This window comes from Silene latifolia, chromosome 11, assembly GCF_048544455.1.
Source record: "Silene latifolia isolate original U9 population chromosome 11, ASM4854445v1, whole genome shotgun sequence".
Lineage (NCBI taxonomy): Eukaryota > Viridiplantae > Streptophyta > Magnoliopsida > Caryophyllales > Caryophyllaceae > Silene > Silene latifolia.
Window position 1 is genome coordinate 158,905,189 of NC_133536.1, and position 20,651 is coordinate 158,925,839.

Genomic DNA, 20,651 nt, shown 5'->3' on the forward strand with positions numbered 1-20,651 from the left:
ACCGTCTCATCCTACATAATACCATAATAACTATCATAAAATATCCTACAACAACTAATACTACTAATTAACCCTTCATTATTACCCACTAATTACTCCTAGTACTAATTAAAACACTAATTAACAACACCCATTAAAAATCCCCAAATTCTAGGGTTTAGTCTTAAAACGAATTATCCAAATTAAAAGGGAAAAGGTAGATGAGACTCACCAAGTGACAAGGAACAAGGATATGTGAATGAATCTTCCAAAATCTTCACCCATAGTTGTAGATCTAGGATATTGAGAAGTAGGGATTGTAGAGAGAGGTAGGAGGATTTTAGAGAGAAGGAAATAGGGTTTGGAAATGGGGGAAATCTGAAAAATAGGGTATATATATGTCAAGGTCCATTAAAAGAAAAGCCCACGCGTGAAAACTCAGTGGTTCTCGCAGCACTCGGTCGAGTGCTCGGTTCACTCGGTCGAGTGACGGCTCCACTCGATCGAGTGAACCTCCACTCGATCGAGTGGCCTACGAATCAGGGGTTATTAACAACTTTGGAGGCTCACTCTATCCCTTACTCGGTCGAGCGGGTTCAACTAGGTCGAGTACTCGGTTTACTCGACCGAGTACAGGTCTTATAACTATAGGATATTACCATCTTCCCCTCTTAAGGAACTTCGTCCCCGAAGTTCACCCCACTCTCTCTTTTCCTCAAATCTCACACTGATTCTCATGCAATCTCTCTCGTCTCGCATGCTCGTTTACCGTATACGTTCCTTTTATAAATGTCACACTCATCCCAAAGTTCTTTGTTCAACTCTCATACTTCCTCACATTCCGTATTTTCTCTTTCCTTAATTTCCGAATTGTTACATTCAAACTATCTACCCGGACAATGATGCGCATGATGGCTTCGGGCGGTTCGCCCTCATTGAGTTTGGCGGGGTTGAGGAGCGGGAATGCTTTTGTCAGACTCGCAAACTTGAGTGGGCATTCTATAACAATGACTCTTCGAGACTCTGGTTTGATCACAATCATCGGCGGTTTGCCCCATATTTATGGGTTGCGAATGAATCTGACCGTCTCCTACTACTTCTGATTCTGCACCGCCAAGGTCGCAGTGCCGAGCAGGGGACAGTGTGCCGTTGGAATGGGAAAATAACTCTGTGGATTAAGCCGAATTTGAAAGAGACATATATGGTGATATTGTCTCTGAATTCCAGAGGATGGGGTAACAAAAAACATACTCCCTTTATTCAACTCCACACTACACATTTGTCTTTTCACGTTTTTCATTGCTTGTTTTACGCGATAAATATCTTTAGCTAGATATTTTTAATGTACTCCTAAGACCTAAGTCATTATAATAAAAGTTAGATATTTTTCTTGTGATATTGTCTCTGAATTCCAGAGGATGGGGTAACAAAAAACGTAACAAAAAACATAAATAATTAAACTTTAATTCAAACCATCAGCATAATTCAAATATAATTTATAATGCCATATAATAATTAAAGACTTAATTATTAGAATTTAATGAAGTATTAGAATACTCATCATGAATTTTGGTATAGAGCGCAGGTAGAATGGTCTCTTTGTCCCATGACATAGGCACAGTGGCAAAAATGTGATGCCTCCTGTGGAGTCTCAGCAGATGATGATCAAGATGGGTCGCAACCCATAGATAAAAGCCTTGTTTTCTATCATCCGAATAGATTCCCCACAAATCTATCCCCTAATTTTCTTGTCTGACGAAAATTATCATGGCAGTTGGCTTCGTCAAACACGATAAAAGCGAAGCCTACGAAACATTTCTTGTTTGTAGACACAGGGTATACTTTTTTAACCGCGGTGAAACCGGAGTAATGAAGAATTCGCGTCAACTCCCTTCACATCATAATAAACCGGGAGATTATGGAGAATGAAAGTAAAAGGCTATGCATAACGAGAATGTGATTGAAGCTCCGATACACCAACCATATTTTTTTAGAGAGAAATTTAGAGAGAAATTAAAGAGTAAATGTTTAATAATTTAGATTTTGACCTAAAATATTATGAAGACATATTTATGGAATTATTTTGGTCAAATTGAATATTATTGGTAAAATTGAATATTTATTAAAGTTTTGATAGAGTTTTGGATGTAGTAGTCAAACTGAAAAATCTAATCAAATACTGACAACGGTTGAATTGAAAAACTGTTATTTCATAATAGAAAATAATAACAGTTACAAAAAACCCGTAGCTAAAACATAACAACGGGTAACACAAACAGTTGCTGATGTTAATTTAGTAACGGTTTTCGAAATGCCGTTTTTAAACTGGTAACGGTTGTCTAACAACCGTTGATAAGAGTGACTCTATAACGAGTTTTTGGAAACTGTTAAACGTTTTTGACAACGGTTTGTTAAACAACCGTTGTCACATTATAATAACAACGGTTTTCGAGGGAAACCGTTGTTCTTATCAGCGCGATCTAGGTTTCCGCCAATATTTGGAAAACGGTAATCTAAGTGTCGTTATTATATTGTAATACTACGGTGTTATGTGTCAAAGGGTACTCTATCGAGTGGGGCTTACTCTGTCGAGTAAGTAGCTTTTTACGCAAAACAGTAGACTGCCTGTAGGGTACTCGATCGAGTAAGTTGGGGACTCGATCGAGTAAGGGTCACTCGATCGAGTAAGTCACTTACTCGATCGAGTAAGTGAGTCTTACGGGTTATTTTGCCGGGTTTTGATAGTATCGCGAGAAGGATATAAAAGCATATTTCGTCAGTTCCTTTTCATTTTACCCTATTCTAAGTTTCATAATAGACAAAAACAAGTTATGTTACTTCTCCTTCTTCGCATTGTTATCAAATCCCAAGGATTGAGTCGTCGGAATTCAGTGTTCTTTGCATTGTTGAGTCCGTAGCGTTGTGGGTAAGATCCTTGTACCGTTTTTATGTTGATCCGTTAACTTTGGTTTAAACCCTAATTGGTTAATTTGGGGGTTTTAGGAGTATTGTTAATGTTAGATTGTGATTGTATGATTGTATGTTTGATACGAAGTGATTTCATTGAAGAACGATTTTGATTAGCTGATTAAGACGATCTTGGCGATTGCTATTCCAGGTAGGGTTTCCCTACTCAGTATTGGCTACATAATGTGTGGTGATTGTTGTTGTGATTATTGGTTAATTATGTTGTTGATTTGATTTTGACGGTTGTTGGTTGTGTATCGTTGATTGGTTTGTATCTATCTGTGATCTTCGGGGTGCGTCCCTGGCTGAGTGAAGTCACTTGTGGGAGTGGCTTCACGCCCTTGATTTGCCTTCTGTGGAACCCGCCACATAAGGGATGTGCACATTAATGAACTTGGGATTATCGCTCGATGGATATGAGCGGGGCTTAGGTGGGAATGGCTGCGGTCCCCCACTGGCGGCGAGGAGTACTTGTTGCGATGGGTACTCTGGTAGGGCTACACACTTGTAGTCAGATATGTGAAGATAAGGTGGAGTCATGGAGATTGAGATTGCGTGTTTAAGTTGTTTACATTGTGGTTTCATATCAGCTGTTGTTTTTATGTAATTAGTACTGACCCCGTTTAAATGTTTTAAAACCTGTGGTGATCCATTCGGGGGTGGTGAGCAGTTATTAAGCAGGTATGAGACGATGCACATGGGATAGCTGGGATGAGTCTTCACGTTGCAGTTTTAGAAGTCTTCCGCTGTGTCGAACATTTTGTAGTTGTTTAGTAGTTGGCAGTTTTGAGAACCTTGTATTTCCTTTTATCAGTTTTGGAGTTTAACTTGTATCACTTAAACTTTATTCTTATTAAGTACGTTTCGTTATTGTCATTTGATTATCATTGCCTCGGATAACCGAGATGGTGACGTGCTCATACCTTAAGTGGTCCTGGTAAGGCACTTGGAGTATAGGGGTGTCACAAAGTGGTATCAGAGCGACGATCCTGAAACCTGTAACCAATGAACCTAATGAACATAGGGAGTCAAACTAAAATGAACCCGGGTAGGATTTGTAGGAGCTAATACAAAGACTTGGGAGACGTCCTAAAGTCGCGAACTCGCCCTACAATTTTAAACCTGTCATTATGGGGTGTCATGGGGATCGCTATGTGTTTGTTTTGTTCTTATGCATATGTTGGGTGAATAAGTTGGATGGATATATTGGATGAATATGTTGAACGAATGTGGTGGATGAATATGTGGTATGATGGATGAATTTGTGGAAAAAGATGAATAATCGTTGCATGATAATATGATTTATGATTAAACATGTTGTATGATGGAAGTGATTTTATAATGTTGTTATGCTAGTAACACGTGAATAGGGAACTTGATGTCATATATTTGCGATTTTGTTTACGTAAAGTGATAGAATAAAAGCATGTGGGTAAATCATGATTGGCAAGTTAAATAAACTATGTGCATGATGAATGTTGTTGCTTGGCTTTCAAAAATAGTAACATGTGATTAGGACGACTGGTTTTATGAGTATTTAGTTGTTTTTGTTTACCTTGTTGTCGTTTAAGTTGTTTGGAAGTAAAATCAAGTAGTTATGTTTTTCGATTATAGAGAGGTTGTCTTTAAACCGATGTAACTTGATATTTATATATGATTTTGATGTGATTCCAATTGTAGGTGATAGCTGGTTCTGTTATGATTCTAACGATAGGTCACATGCCCCAAATGACCAAGAAACGAGTGAGATATGACCGTTTTACGAAAATTGGACAGTGCTGAGAAATGCGTAGGGTACTCGATCGAGTGGCCCTTGCTCGATCGAGTGCACCTCTTGTTACTCAATCGAGTAACCCTTACTCGATCGAATAGCCCTGGTAATTTGTTATACGTGTCTCTGACCTTCACCTACTCGATCGAGTAAGTTTGACTCGATCGAGTGACCTGTACTCGATCTAGTGACCCCTGTTTTGGGTCATATGCTTATCTTTTGACTTCGTTGCCTATTATGTTTAATTCAAAGGTGTTCTTTTGCTTCCTTATGCATTGTTTTACGTATGTGTTGGTCCTGATGCGTAAGTTACCTAATCTTGTGATGTAAGGAGTGGCACCTGTGGTGAGTATGAGTTCGGTGGGGGAGGACATGAGTTATATGTGGTTGTGATAGGTAGTGGAAAAGAAAAGGAATATTGGTAAGGCTTATTAAGGCATGGAATATGTTTTGTGAGATGAGATGAGTGATAAGATTGTGTGTTGAGTAATGTAAAAGTAAGTGATTGTGGGCAAAGGATGATGTGAGTCTAAGGAACGTGAGAATGAAAAGGTTGAAAGGAAGGATGTGGATAGTGGCAACTTGAGATGTGTAAAGAATTATGGAGGGAGATGGTTAGGAGTCGTGGGTTAAGAATATATGTAGTGAAAGTTCGTTTTAAGGGGATTGAGAAGAGAGGTATATAGTGAACTTAATATAGACATATCGCGACGTGGATTTGCAGATAGTGAGTGAGTTTGGGAATTTGTATCATCAAGAGGTGAAACTAATGTGTGATTTCCTTGGGCAAGTAACGTTATGAAATGAGTTTTGGGGATTCCAAAAAAAAATGTGAGTGATAGCATGATAAAAAAAGATCCATGGTAAGAAAGAGGGAAATGATATTAATATGAAATAATGGGATTTGAGTTTTGGAGCAATGAGAAGGTAACTGCACCACTAATGAGTTAGATAGAAGTAATAAGGAGTTGAACTATTAAGTGGTATTGTTGAGTGTAAAGAGAAAAGAGGGATAAAAAAAATAAGATGAGAAAAATGTTGACCGGAGTTATGTGATATAGAAGTAATGAATCATCGAGAGTATGATACTATCATGAGGATTTGAGTTAACGGTTATGTAGGGTTTCCAGGACGACATGTTAATCATGAGTTTCGAGGAATTAAGGAAAGTCAAAAGCTTGGTGAAGAATTTGCACGATAGGAGATCTTGGTGGTGAGTTGGGTGACGATACAATTAAGGGTAGTATTGGGAAGAAGGTTGAGGTAAATTTTGTTTATGGATTTGATGTCGTTATTTGGAATGCTAACCAAAGATAGGAAATGAACTGTTATATTTAGAGGTGAGTGGAAGATATTTGTTGTACGAGCAGTGGTGGTATTGTGGTGTTATCACTAGTGGTTAAGGGTGATGATAAATAAGAAAGATAACAATTCTAAAGAGGTTGATCTTGTATAGGTCGGATTGATATGTACGGTTGTGAGGATGTATAAGACGTGGTCTTAGGAGGCGGTTGCTATTAGTTGAGTGTTAGCTGTATGGTTATATTTGGCAGGGGGTGATGGTTATGCGAATGGGAGAGTATGTTATGAGGGGCATACGAGTTAAGCTCGGGCGAGAGGTAACCTTTATCAAGTGGTAACTTATGTGTTCAGGATTGACTAGTTGGATGTGATTACGGGTCTATGATGTGTATAAATATTTGTGTGAGGTTCTGACCTCACGAGAAATGGTATTACGTGATAGTTATAAAGTTGTTGTATGAATGTTTTGTGATATTTGTTGGGTATGGTAAACTAATGGAATGATGTTCAAAAGTGATAGTTTGGGTGATCTGGCATGGCTAGTTATACTTGTATGTGTATTCATGATATATGTTTATTCCGTAAAAAGGTATGGATGATATTCATGAGATTCTTGTCTAATTATTCTGTATAATATGTTGTGTTGTGATCCAGTAAAGCAGTTTTGAGTAAGTTTTCTTGTTTGGAAGGTTATAGTGAGTTAGTGTTTATGGGAATTGTATGTGGTTGTGATGTCTATTGATGTGGTTGTTGTGCCTCGGGTGGTGATCCGGGCACGGTACTTCGTGTTATGATGCGGGTATTTTCGCGCTGCGGTGCGGCTGTTGGTGGCGGTGTTGCGATGCTTTCACTTTCACCGTTGTGTGGAGTAGGCGGGATGATTACGATTAGAGTTTCGAAAGTACATACCAGTTACACATAGATTGTTGTTTTGTTTGCTGCTGTTTCCTGTGAGTTTCAGTTTGGACAGATAGACGGTTGTTTTGTTTATTGATGTTTCTTACCAGTTTTAGCTTGGGCGTGAGGGTAGAGTATGATATGGAAGAGAGTTGTGTATATTTCTGTTGCCGGCATGGTATAGCGATATTCTATTGATGGGACACAGTTGTGAGAGGTTGTTACAGTAATTTTGGTCTTGTTTTAAGATGAGGCATTGGTAGCCATAGTAATGGAAAGTGAATGGTGGAACATGTGTTGTACTAACCTGAAAGCTGCAAGTGGTTCATAATATTTTATTGGGACATTGCGTATAGGGTGTTGGAATTAGTATCATGTTAAGTTATGGATGAGTTTTGCGGTAATGAAAGAAAAGAACTTGAGGATCTAGTGTGAGTGTGTGTAATAATTGTGGATCGTGAGTTAAGAGTATAGAGATAGGTGCATGTATAGAGGACACTTTCGTTTTGGCGGTAATAGGGAACAGTTGAAGTTTTGGTTAAGCTAAAGATTTTGTGGTATAGGTTAGGTGGTGTGCCGAGTGAAGTGAGGTATGAGAACTGTTTAAGTAAGAGAGCCTTGGATATAGGAATGGTGAGTGTTTAGATTATAGGCGGTTATCTTTGACATGCGGTGGTGATGAGGATAATGAGAAAATATGGCTAAGAATTTAGTATTAGTGAGTTACGAGGATGTAACATTTATCTTAAGAGGAGTAGGATGCGATAAAAGAGAGTTTTATGGTTGTGGATGTTGTAGTATATTGGGAAGTAGAGTGTTGGTGTGGCATAAACGATGGATCTTTGTTGTGATTGATTTTGTTAAAAGGTCATGGCCATGCTTGTAGTAGTTCGACGTTTAGGAATGGGAGAATACTTCGATTGTGTTGACAGTTGGACGATGATGTTTAGGAGTTCGAGAGTGTTGACAGTGGGATGATGATGTTTATGGGTGTGAGTAAACTTCGAGGACAAAGTTCCTTTTAAGGGTGGTAGAATGTAACATTTCATTTGATGTTTATGAGTGTCTTGATATTGGATTTTCTAGTGGATAATATGTTAGTGAAACGGAGCTAGCAGCGTTTCTGGATGGTAGTTGGTAGTGTATGGAGTTAGTGTCGAGAGAGACTATGATGTAGTTGATACGATATCATGAGTCATGTTGTGGAGGTAGGAATAGTTGGTGAAGTTGGTGTTAAGAGTTCATGTTATAGGTTGGGGTTTTGTTTTGAGTTCTGAGTTGCGTTGTTGTGTCTTGATCGAGTTAGTATGTTTGTTTGTATGTATGGGTTGAACTTCGGGGACGAAGTTCCTTTTAAGGAGGGAAGACTGTAATACTAGGGTTTTATGTGTTTTAGGGTACTCTATCGAGTGGGGCTTACTCTGTCGAGTAAGTAGCTTTTTACGCAAAACAGTAGACTGCCTGTAGGGTACTGTGGACATGGGCCACGGGGGAGCTTGGGAAACAAGCGTTCGCATTTGTGGAGTCGCCACCAATTTATTGTGGAAAATTGGAAACCGTTCGAATACCTCGTGCCATGTCAAGACACAAAGTAGTGACATGAACACCAAGAACTCGTTACCCTTAACATTTTATGTCTAGAATGACTCTCGTGGATGCCAATGAACACGGATGTTCACAGAGATCTGGAGTAAGGGGTGAGGGTACGTATTAGGAATCTCTTTTGATCGAACACCTAATCTCGCCCGCCTCGATAGTGGCCTCTACTAATGATTAGGGAAATTATTTATACTCGATATATTGTCGATTATATGTATGCAATGCAACATCCATTAGATTAATCCTAACATGTGAAGAATTAGACTAAGTCGGTGAACAATTAATTTAACATACAATTGGGTCAAAGTAGGATTTAAGATCGATTACATGTGAAGGCATACAAGTGATACAATACAAGGAATACAATAATAATACAATGAAGAAAAATTACAATAATTACAATCGAGTTAATGAGTTATGTCGAAAATACCTTTAAAACGGATAATTTGAGAAAAAGAATAAATAAACAAATTAACGAACAGGAATTAAGAGTGATAATACGAGTAATACTAGATTAATACGTAAGCTAAAACTAGGTCAAGGCAAAATGGGAGTTCAGAGACAGAAAACAGGCAGGAAGAGGAGCAGCAGAGCTGTGCCCTCTGGAAGAGGCGCATCAGTCGCTGCGTCTGTTCCTTGGCTCAGTTCTGGCTGTGAAGCCGGAATTGCAAGTCGTTAATGTTTGTTGGTTAATTTAAGGCTTGATTATATTATTTACTCGGATGGAAGTGATTAACAGATTATTTACATATGATTAATGGTCATAAAAGCGATAAACATGGATGAAACTGATTAGGACTATATATATACAAGATTAATGGATTGTTAACAAATTAAGAAACTAACTAATTAATTAGGTTAAACAGATTATTAGCGACGAATGAACGATGGTGACAATGAATAACAGATGCAACTATGTCAAAGATCAAATTCCAGAGACCCAATATTAATGAATCGAATCTCTAAAACCCGGATTGACTTTAATGACGAAAACCCGCAAATATTGGTTATAAAGGATTTAAGTCGAATTAATTAACAATGGATTATGAATAATATATTACATGTTAGAATTATTATGCTATTATACCAAAGAACCGAAGAACAATCGAATTAAAAGAAACGAATTGACAAAAGACGAAAGAAGAAGAAAGGAAGTAGGAACTGCGGCAGCCTCACGAAGAGGCGCAGCAGATGCTGCGTCCCTTCGAAGAGGCGCAGCAGTTGCTGCGTCCTTTCTCGACGGTCATCTTATGGTAATTCGTAAAAAAGGATTTAAAGCATGGTTTTAGAAATCGGTTTTAATTATATTTTCGACATAAACCTTACATTATGATTACAATAATAAAGAACAATAAATAAAAGAGAGATTTACACCCTCAGACTTACATGGTTGACGAAATGAGATGAACTAAGTTTACGATTAGTGATGCTCGACTCGAATGTAACGAAAGTGCCCTCGTAAGAGGAAAACGATTAATGATTGATTAAAGTTGATTATGGTGGAGTTGGTCAAATTGGTCGGTCATGCAAAACGAGGCTGGTACTCAGAAAGATCCGAGCTTACGTGGTCGAATGTTCAAGCACGTAGACGCCAAAAAGTAAGATCGTGGTCTAGAATGCAAAGGGAGAAGAGAAGGGCGGACACTCGCGTGAGAAATATTTGAGACTGAAGGTCTCTATTTATACTAATCACACGGAGGAATAGGGTTTTCGGAGAAACTTTGGAAGTGAATCTCGAAAAGATATGAAAAAGATACGAAAAATACGCAGAAAAGGACTTGGGAAGAGGCGCAGCAGGCACTGCGTCTCTTGGACGCAACACCTGCTGCGTCCTTTCCCAAGTGGTTTCCTCCTGCGGAAGAAAGATTTCCGTGTTTAGTTTATGGAATAACGGAATAATTGGGTTTTTCTTAATATTTTGTGTGAATATTACGGGAAATTGTTTACCAAAGATTAAAATAATAATTTGGTTTTCCTTAATGAAGACGGTTTTAGGTCCGGACTCCAAATGTACTCTAATTACTGCCAAAACGACCGTATCGGCACGTAGATGACAATTAAGAGGTAGACATAAATGTTTGAGCAATCACTTGACGATAAACTTACGAACTGTCACAAATCGTTCCGCGTACCAAACATGCGGCCCAATCATCACCGGGTGGTTTGCGGGAGTTGCAGAAATGAGGTATATACAGGTACTCGATCGAGTAAGTTGGGGACTCGATCGAGTAAGGGTCACTCGATTAAGTAAGTCACTTACTCGATCGAGTAAGTGAGTCTTACAGGTTATTTTTCCGGGTTTTGATAGTATCACGAGAAGGATTTAAAAGCATCTTTCGTCAGTTCCTTTTCATTTTGCCCTATTCTAAGTTTCATAAAAGACAAAAAAAAGTTACGTTACTTCTCCTTCTTCGCATTGTTATCAAATCCCAAGGCTTGAGTCGTCGGAATTCAGTGTTCTTTGCGTCGTTGAGTCCGTAGCGTTGTGGGTAAGATCCTTGTACCGTTTTTATGTTGATCCGTTAATTTTGGTTTAAACCCTAATTGGGTAATTTGGGGGTTTTAGGAGTATTGTTAATGTTAGATTGTGATTGTATGATTGTATGTTTGACAGGAAGTGATTTCATTGAAGAACGATTTTGATTAGCTGATTATGACGATCTTGGCGATTGCTATTCCAGGTAGGGTTTCCCGACTCAGTATTGGCTACATAATGTGTGGTGACTGTTGTTGTGATTATTGGTTAATTATGTTGTTGGTTTGATTTTGACGGTTGTTGTTTGTGTATCGTTGATTGGTTTGTATCTATCTGTGATCTTCGGGGTGCGTCCCTGGCTGAGTGGAGTCACTTGCGGGAGTGGCTTCATGCCCTTGATTCTCCTTCTGTGGAACCCGCCACAGAAGGGATGTGCACATTAATGAACTTGGGATTATCGCTCGATGGAGATGAGCGGGGCTTAGGTGGGAACGGATGTGGTCCCCCACTGGTGGCGAGGAGTACTTGTTGCGATGGGTACTCTGGTAGGGCTGCACACTTGTTGTCAGATATGTGGAGATAGGGTGGAGTTGTGGAGATTGAGATTGTGTGCTTGAGTTGTTTACATTGTGGTTTCATATCAGCTGTTGTTTTTATGTAATTAGTACTGACCCCGTTTAAATGTTTTAAAAACTGTGGTGTTCCATTTGGGGGTGGTGAGCAGTTATTAAGCAGGTATGAGACGATGCGCATGGGATAGCTGGGATGAGTCTTCACGTTGCAGTTTTAGAAGTCTTCCGCTGTGTCGAACATTTTGTAGTTGTTTAGTAGTTGGCAGTTTTGAGAACCTTGTATTTCCTTTTATCAGTTTTGGAGTTTGACTTGTATCACTTAAACTTTATTCTTATTAAGTACGTTTCGTTATTGTCATTTGATTATCATTGCCTCGGATAACCGAGATGGTGACGTGCTCATACCTTAACTGGTCCTGGTAAGGCACTTGGAATATGGGGGTGTCACATATAGGCATTAAACCATTGTGATACGCTCGTTATTGATGGCCAGATTTGGCGTAGTGTATGTATGGGTCTCGATGTTCATTTACCGTGTGAGTAGTATGGTTTTGATGAGAGTAAAGACGTGTAGACACGCGTGGTTATGGTTGAGAGGATGTGAAACAAAAGTGATTCGGCGAGCTTATTAGGATTAATGGGCAAGTGCTAATAATGTGTTATGAATGGTGTTGCATCTTAAGAGTTATGAATGTGAAACATGTGTTTTATTGGGATTGATGTAAGTTGTCCGTTTGATGTGGATTTAAACCGTGTAAGTAGGTAGGTGTATGAATCATATTTGGAAACCAGGAATGGAAGAAAGTGACTTTAGCTTGCGTAACGTGTCTTGAATTGAGAAAAATGATTGCATGGGGTAAATTGTGGATAATGGGTGATGTGTGATCTAGGTCGAACATTTGAACTTATGGATAGTGAATGAGGTTTGGGTTGCATGTTCGGGGATATTGTTATTGAGCATGACTTGGAAGCTTTGGTCGATAGATAATTGAGATATATGATGGTAGATTTAATATTACCAAGTTTGGTTTTCACGGTCATGAGAGTAAAGGTGTGGCATGTAATGCTTCAGGATTCAATCATGTGGTTGAGGTATTTGATCATTCGTGTTAAAGAGTGTAACCGTTTAATTTGTGTAGGTATGTATATGTGTGAAAGTGGTGTGTGGGAATCCGACCCTATGAGCGGTAGCATAGAAGTTGTTCTAAATTTGCCTCTCAATCGTCAAGTAAAGCGTCTATGGTAGACATCATGATCTTGATGTAGCGTCCATTTGAATGATAATGTTGTTATTATTCCTTGAGAATATTGGGTGGTTAAGGCTGTGTCCGTGGCATAGTGTAAGTCTAACCACCGGGTTTGGGGAGAATGCAATGCTTATGAAACGAATTTTGAAATACCATGTTGTATCATGTTTTTGCCATAAGGCCGTGAATTTGTTTTAATATGGTTATTTGATGATGTATTAGTCACCATCAGAGTCTATTAGCATTTGTGTGATGAAATAGGAAAGTTTGAAACCGAGTTTAATCTTGTTTGATGTGTGTTAATCGACGTGAGTTTACTTCGTTGTATAAAAGTAAGATGAAAAATGCAAATTTTGTGTTGCATAGTGATCGTTTGCATAATTGTGATTGTGGTCTTCCATGTAAAAAGTAGTGTTGATGATATATGGGAACAGATATGGAAACACATGTGTGATCATGTGGTGGATTTGACGCGGTACATGTGTGGCATGGTGTGTGGAAATGGAAATGTTGATCATGGTTGTCACATTACGAGTAATTTTGCATTATTTGATTGTTTCATGGAGTCTGCATATTTGTGATTGACGTGCATACATGTGAATGCATGATATTTGACGTGATATAGATACATAATAATAATCGACTTATACCCCGTGATAGATATGTATACATAACCAACATGAATGGGAGTTAGTTATGGGATTGTAGATTCACTACGCCAAATCTGACCATCAATAAGGAGCGTATCACAACGCTTTAATACATTTAGTAACGACACTTAGATTACCGTTTTCAAAATATTGGCGGAAACCTAGACCGCGCTAATAAGAATAACGGTTTCCATCGAAAACCGTTCTTATTATAATGTGACAACGGTTGTTTAATAAACCGTTATAAAAAACATTTAACGGTTTCCAAAAACTCGTTATAGAATCACCCTTATCAATGGTTGTTAGACAATCGTTACCAGTTTAAGAAAACGGCGTTTCAAAAACCGTTACTAAATTAACACCAGCAACGATTTTTGGTGCCCGTTGTTATGTTATAGTTATGGGTTTCTTATAACCATTATCATTTTCTATTATGAAAGAACGGTTCCTCTGTACCCGTTGTTATTTATCGTTTACGGGTTAAAAATAACCGTTATATACTTTTTTCAATGTTTAATATTCAACCGATGCATGTATGATAAAAAATGAACCGTTGCATGCATTGTTTTGTTTGACCATTATTACTATCCGTCCATTATTATATTCACACATGCTACATATTTTCCAATAAATATCACTTATAATGTGATAAATTAACTACATTCACCAATTCAAAGTTCAATTAATCATAGCCTATAATTTAATTAAAAATATTACACTTCGATCACCATGCCGTCGTCGTCTTCTACACCCGCCGAATCACAATCAAATACCCGCTATGTCAATCCTATTACCTGTATTATACACAACCTTCCAATCAAATATGATGATAATGGTAAGGCTTTTTCGAGAAGTTTTACTTGGATGAGAGATATGCTTCGTCAAGGTGGTTATACGAACGTTAAAAAGGTCCACCCAGCTTGGACTAAAGTTCATGGTATTTTTGGTTACGCAATGATCGAGTTTGAAGGTTTTGGGAAGAAGCGGGAATCTTTTTGTCAAGCGAGAAAACTCCAGGCAAGATACGAGGATCATGATGCTGGGAAGAAAAATTATTATACGGATGATGTGTTACAAGCGCAATATTTATGGATTGCAACCGATTGTGACATTAATATATTAGGAACATATCGGCACTATATTGACATTGTGCCTCGTTCATGGGAGGCGGAACAAGTGCCTCCTAATAATCCACATATTGAATTCCCAATATTTATCTCAATCGCAGGGAAATTATAAGATGATTATAATGATTAATTATTATTATTATTATTCTAATTAATGTTGTTAAAACCGCGCGTATTTTAATTTCTTGTTATGTATGTGTTTTTCTTGAATATATGTGTGGTAGTGTATTTTATTTTCTAATTATTTATTGCAAGTTATATAGGTTTAAAATATTTGTTAATAAGTCAACTTTTACATTAAATTAATTAGCTAATTAATGTTTAGGAATTAATTACCAACGATTTTGAAAAAAAATTATAAATGTGACTATAAATGTTAAAGCATCCTTTACTAACATCCATTAATCAAATCACAATATTTCATCTCCATTACACAAAATTGAAACAACATGGCAATGAACCCTAATTTTATCAACAACGAAGAATGGCTTACACAAACGATTGCAGATGATGGGAAGGTTCTCGTCGGGCTTCCCGCCGATCAACACCCATTAATCAATGCATCCCTTGAACATCAACGGAATTATTGGATTAAGAGGCGTGAAGCAGTCCGGCTTGTCAACCAAGCCTTATCATCCTCATCATCTTCATACCCTCGTCGGCCTATTACTCGCAACTTGGCTGCAGCCAGAGATATGTTGAGTTGTACTCTTCCAACCTTATCTCCACATGCAAGTCGTGTCCTTATATATATTCAATTTGTTACTGCAAAATATGAAGCCAATGACCCGGAAGTTAGCGGTATACCAGAGTGGCGTAATTGGTGGCAGCTTGAGAAGCGCGTTTTACTCTTAACCGAAGTTGTTCCGGCTTATTATACATCTTTTGATTTCTGATAAATGCTGTAATGTATTTGGTTTAAATTAAATGAAATGATTATTTTAAAAGTGTTGAGTTATGCTTGTTTGATTTGCTTCCATTTTTTGAACTCCATAGATCAGTCAGTAATCAAGATCGAGATTGCTGCTACATAATAATCATCAACAACGGTTCACCTACAACCGTTGTCAATTGGTTCAACAACAACGGTTCACCTACAACCGTTGTAAATTTGTTCATTAACAATGTCTCACCTACAACGGTTGTCAATCGTGACGTTCTAACTTCAACGTGGAACGTTTATTAATTGTTTGACCATACGACTCAATATATTAAAAATATAAATACATGTAAGATATGACCATACGACTCAATATATTAAAAAAAAATCATTGTTGCATTATTGGTGGGTTTGAATCAACATTGCATTATTGGTGGGTGATTCTATAATTTAAATTTTGTTCCAAAATTATGGTCGTTAACCAAGGTACAAATATAGTGAGTCCATGGGTGCAGAGGGATCGTAAGTTGTCAAAAGAAGCAGAAAATAAAAGATTAAGGGAATTGCGTCGTCAATCGAGCTATAGTAAAAGCGAGAAGAAAATGGATGCGTTACGAGAAAGGTTAAAGGAACAATGTCCTTTGCATTTCATTAAGTTCCCCCCTAAACATATAATTCTTGAAGGTGCAGATGAGAATTCACCGGCTTTCGAAGTTGGTTCTTCTGAGGATTTGATGGTGGGGTATATATTACCCAGATGCGATTGTTATGTATCTACCGTGAGTGAAGCAACAAAAGCTTGGCGTCAATGGTGGTATAGGCAATAGAAAGTGATGTTGTATTTGGAGGAAAAAACCAGAGTTGAAATAGACTCCTACCCCATCATTAATGGGATGAAATATTGTCCATGACGTAGTGTATTTTGGGTCTTTTGATTAATGTATGTTTATTAATTGCTCATTGGGTTGTATTTAGGAAACTAATTGAGGAAAGAACTTTTTAATATATGCATTAATTACATTGGGTTCTGTATAATTTAGTCTTGAATTTACATTTTCCCCCACTTGCTATACCAATTGCCTTATTGTGAGAGGAGCAATATCCGTCACAAGCTTGTGGCGGATCACAAATTCTCATTTGTGACGGACATATCCGTCACAAGCTTGTGACGGGTCAAATATTATCCACTTGAGTAGGTAAAGACAAAGACTTTGTGATTCCCTAGACTTGTCTTATCTACACAAGTGGGAGATACTTGACCCGTCATAAGCTTGTGATGGATAATGTCCGTCACAATCAAGACGCTTTGCGGATCACAAAATACGGAGTACCAAATATGGAAGATGCTTTTTTTTTTGTGGTAAAAACATGACACAATGAAAGATAAATGACAATGGTTACACACCATCCGATGTATTATAATGAAAACAATTACGGGTTTATAGTCAGCCGTGGTCATATTGAAAAATACAGAAGATGGTTTCACTTAACCCGTTTTTATTAGTTTCAATTAAATAATTCTTCAACCAACACACATGGAAACCTTCTCCTCACTCACTTAAAACCCTCGTACACTGAGTTTCTCTAGAACCACTAGTATTCTCCGCCGCCGTCTCCATCATTGTCGTCGTCGCCATCCCCATTGCGTCTGTCGTCCCCTCCGTCATCGCCATACCGGGACCGGCTTATCCTCTTTGAAGAAGTAATAATAAACCCTACTCCTTCGTCTCATTAACTTAATGTCTTTATTTATTTATTTTTTAGTTGTGATATTATTCCCTAATTATCTTAGGTTTATTGTGTGTTAAACAACACCTATTATTTTAAGTATATTGTGTGTTAAACAACACCTATATTTTTAGGTATATTGTGTGATCATTTATTTGAGACGGTGCTCCTGCTATGTCGACTTAATGCTTAAAGTTAGTAGTTTATTAATTTCTGGTTTAGATATGGGTGGAAAGCAGAAAAGAAAAGATGGGAAAAGGTCAAACGAAGAAGATTCAGGTGATGAGAATAATTTGGAATCGGATACTGAGCGAAGGAGCCATAGGGTTTCCCTAGAAGCAATAGAGAGAGGGATACCTAATAAACTTGAATGAGATAAATTAACGGGGCTGCCAGATGGTATCTTTGCTGCAAAATTTGCGAGTTGGATTGGTTGTTGTACGTGTAAGAGAGTATGTGCCTCTCGGTTTGCCGCGTATCGATCAGTTGAGTAAAGACCAGAAGAAAAAGCTATGGGGGAGAATAAAGGTATGTATATACAATAATAAATGCAGTAAGATGAAATTATCTTAGTATTCGATATGTGTTATTAGCCGAACTAACCAAATATGCTCACCATATATGCAGGCAACTTACACTGTCCCCCAAGAACATAATGGTTACCTAAAAAAAATAGGGGAATCCTTTAGAGCATGGAAGTTAAAGGTTGCTCGGAACCACTTGTTCAACAAGAAGACCGGGGAGATAAACAAGAAACCATCAACGAAGAAGTATCGGTATATCAGCCAGCAAGATTGGTATAACTTTATTGCTTATAGGCAGTCTGACAAGTTTAAGGTAATTTATCTGCGACTCATTGGGATCACTTTATTAGTAATCACTTAATAAGTAATGACGTATGCTTACGTTACTCGATACAATTCATTTTATGAAGACTGTGAGTAAGCAGAACCTAGAGAACATTTCAAAGAAAGAGAGCGTCTTTCATGGCTCAAGAGGTGGTTATAGATTGATTAAGAAGAAGCTTGTAAGTACTTAATTCTTATATTATTAGGCGTTTTATACCGATGTTATATATATATATATATATATATATATATATATATATAGAAATTGAATCTCGTGAGGCACCCTTCTTAGGATGAGGCAGCTGAACCCTTTCTAAACCATTGGATCTAACTATTATAGATTCATCAGATTATGACACCTGTCTCCTTTATTATTCCTAACTAACGACACATTCTATACATCACCTTCATTTAGTCTTTTTTGTTTTCTCTCTCTTCAAACCATATTCATCTTGCTTAAGCTCGAGTTTCGCCATTAAAGATGAGCTTTCGATCGATCGCCATTACTAGTGAGCTTCCCATCCGCCAATTATTTCTTCCTCATCCTGTCTTCAACTCGTCCTTAATTAACTCATCTTCACTTTGATTAATCGCCATTAAAGGTGAGCTTTCGATCGCCATTAATAGTGAGGTTCACTTCGTCAATCGCCATCCGCCATTAACTCGGGTACTTTCGATTCAATAGTTTGTGGTTTCAATTTATCCGTACTTTTCCTCATGTCTTCTCCGATTAATCTCGTTTCAAAGTTATCCGTACTTTTCCTTCTGTCTTCTCCGATTAATCTCGTCTTCACCACTATCATTGTGCTTACATTCCTTATTATTTTGTTTTTATGCAGGTTTAATTGTTTATTGAGCTTTCGATCGCCATTAATAATGAGTTTCACTTAGTCAATCGCCGCCCGCCATTAACTCAGGTACTTTCAATTGAATAGTTTGTGGTTTCAATTTATCCGTACTTTTCCTTCTGTCTTCTCCGATTAATCTCGTCTTCACCACTATCACTGTGCTTACATTCCTTATTATTTTGTTTTTATGGAGGTTTTATTGTTTATGGAGGTTTAATTTTGTGGCTTGTGTAGCTTTTATTTCAGAACACTTTATTATAATCATATAAATTCATAATGTGCCATGCTTTACTCGTCAGAGTTCAGAATGCACACCTAAATAATGGCCTAGAGGTTATTGGCAATAATGATCTAGTAATCTGATCTTGTATTTCAATTGAAGGTTTCATTGAATTGATTTCAATTGTCTACTAACTTTGTAGTTCTACACAATTACAAACATTATTTTCTAGAACCACTTCTTGTGATTGTAATGTCCATGGGTTTGTTTTGTCACGTGCAAGACCTAGGAATGGTTTCCGCTTGATAGCAATTAGGAGTTAACTGGTTATAGTTTGAAGCGAGAAATTGAAGGTCGCATTTATATGTAGGTAGTTTTAAACTTTTGATAAAGCTAGCAGCTTATGCCAAGTACTTTGCTATTCGTCAAACTTGGTCTATTGAATCTGATTGTTTTCATCTTATATGTGTGCATTCATGTAGGACGCGTGCAAGATTCTTTCCGGACACCATGATTTCAGTTCATTCAGAGCTGCTGGTTGTCAGGTACTTCCCATTTCCCATCCATCCTCCATCATTAACAAGTACATGCTACTGAATCTACTTTAGGACATTCAAGCAAATCCAGCTTTGGTATTAAATTAAAACTCCAATGCCACATATCTCCTGAAACATTAATTGTCTTTACGTGCCAATTGGAGAACAATGTTATGCTGCAAGTGGATGTGTGCTTAATTACATAAACAATGAAGGATTTTTGTGCGTTCAGAGTATTATAGCGACACAATTTTTACTTTATTCCTGCATTATGTTAGTCTTTTAGATTTTTCTTATTATAAAGATCTAATAACAATGGAATCTCATTTTCAAGTTGTTATAGGGGTAATTGGGTAAGTTTCCTAAGCAGGTAGGAGTAAAGTGCAGTGTAGGCGACCTACTATGAGTAGCATGACGATACATTTTACATGACTGTTCCGTTGTATAAACTAGTAGATCCATTTTATCTTCATACACTACCTAACATTTATCTCATTTATAAAAATACTACCTTACATTTATAATTTTGCTAGAAACTACCTAATATTTTTTTTATTTTTGTCTAAAACTACCGAAACCAAATCACCGATGAAATAAGTCAATTTTCCGACCTTGACCTATTTCACACGTGTGAAGTTATTGAAATGAGTATTGTGTTCAACAGTCAACACTCTTCCTCTATTGCCTTCACTCATTATATGTTCTTGGCTGTAACTTTATGATTTACCAGGATTGGATTATGGAACAATGGGTAAAAAATTACTACATCAGTTCTATTGCTGGTGCATCTAGTGGAAGTTCCTTGGTAGTTATGTCCAGATTTTTAATGGTATATAAAAAATTTTCAATCTTCCAGGCTAAGGAGATTGACATGATTTTCATACTGGGTGGCAATGGTACTCATGTGGGAGCCAACGCAATACATAGCGAGGTTTGTCTGTTCTATTTGATAGAATAAACCCCTTAATTAGTACAAATCATGTTCAAATTAAATATCATTCCAT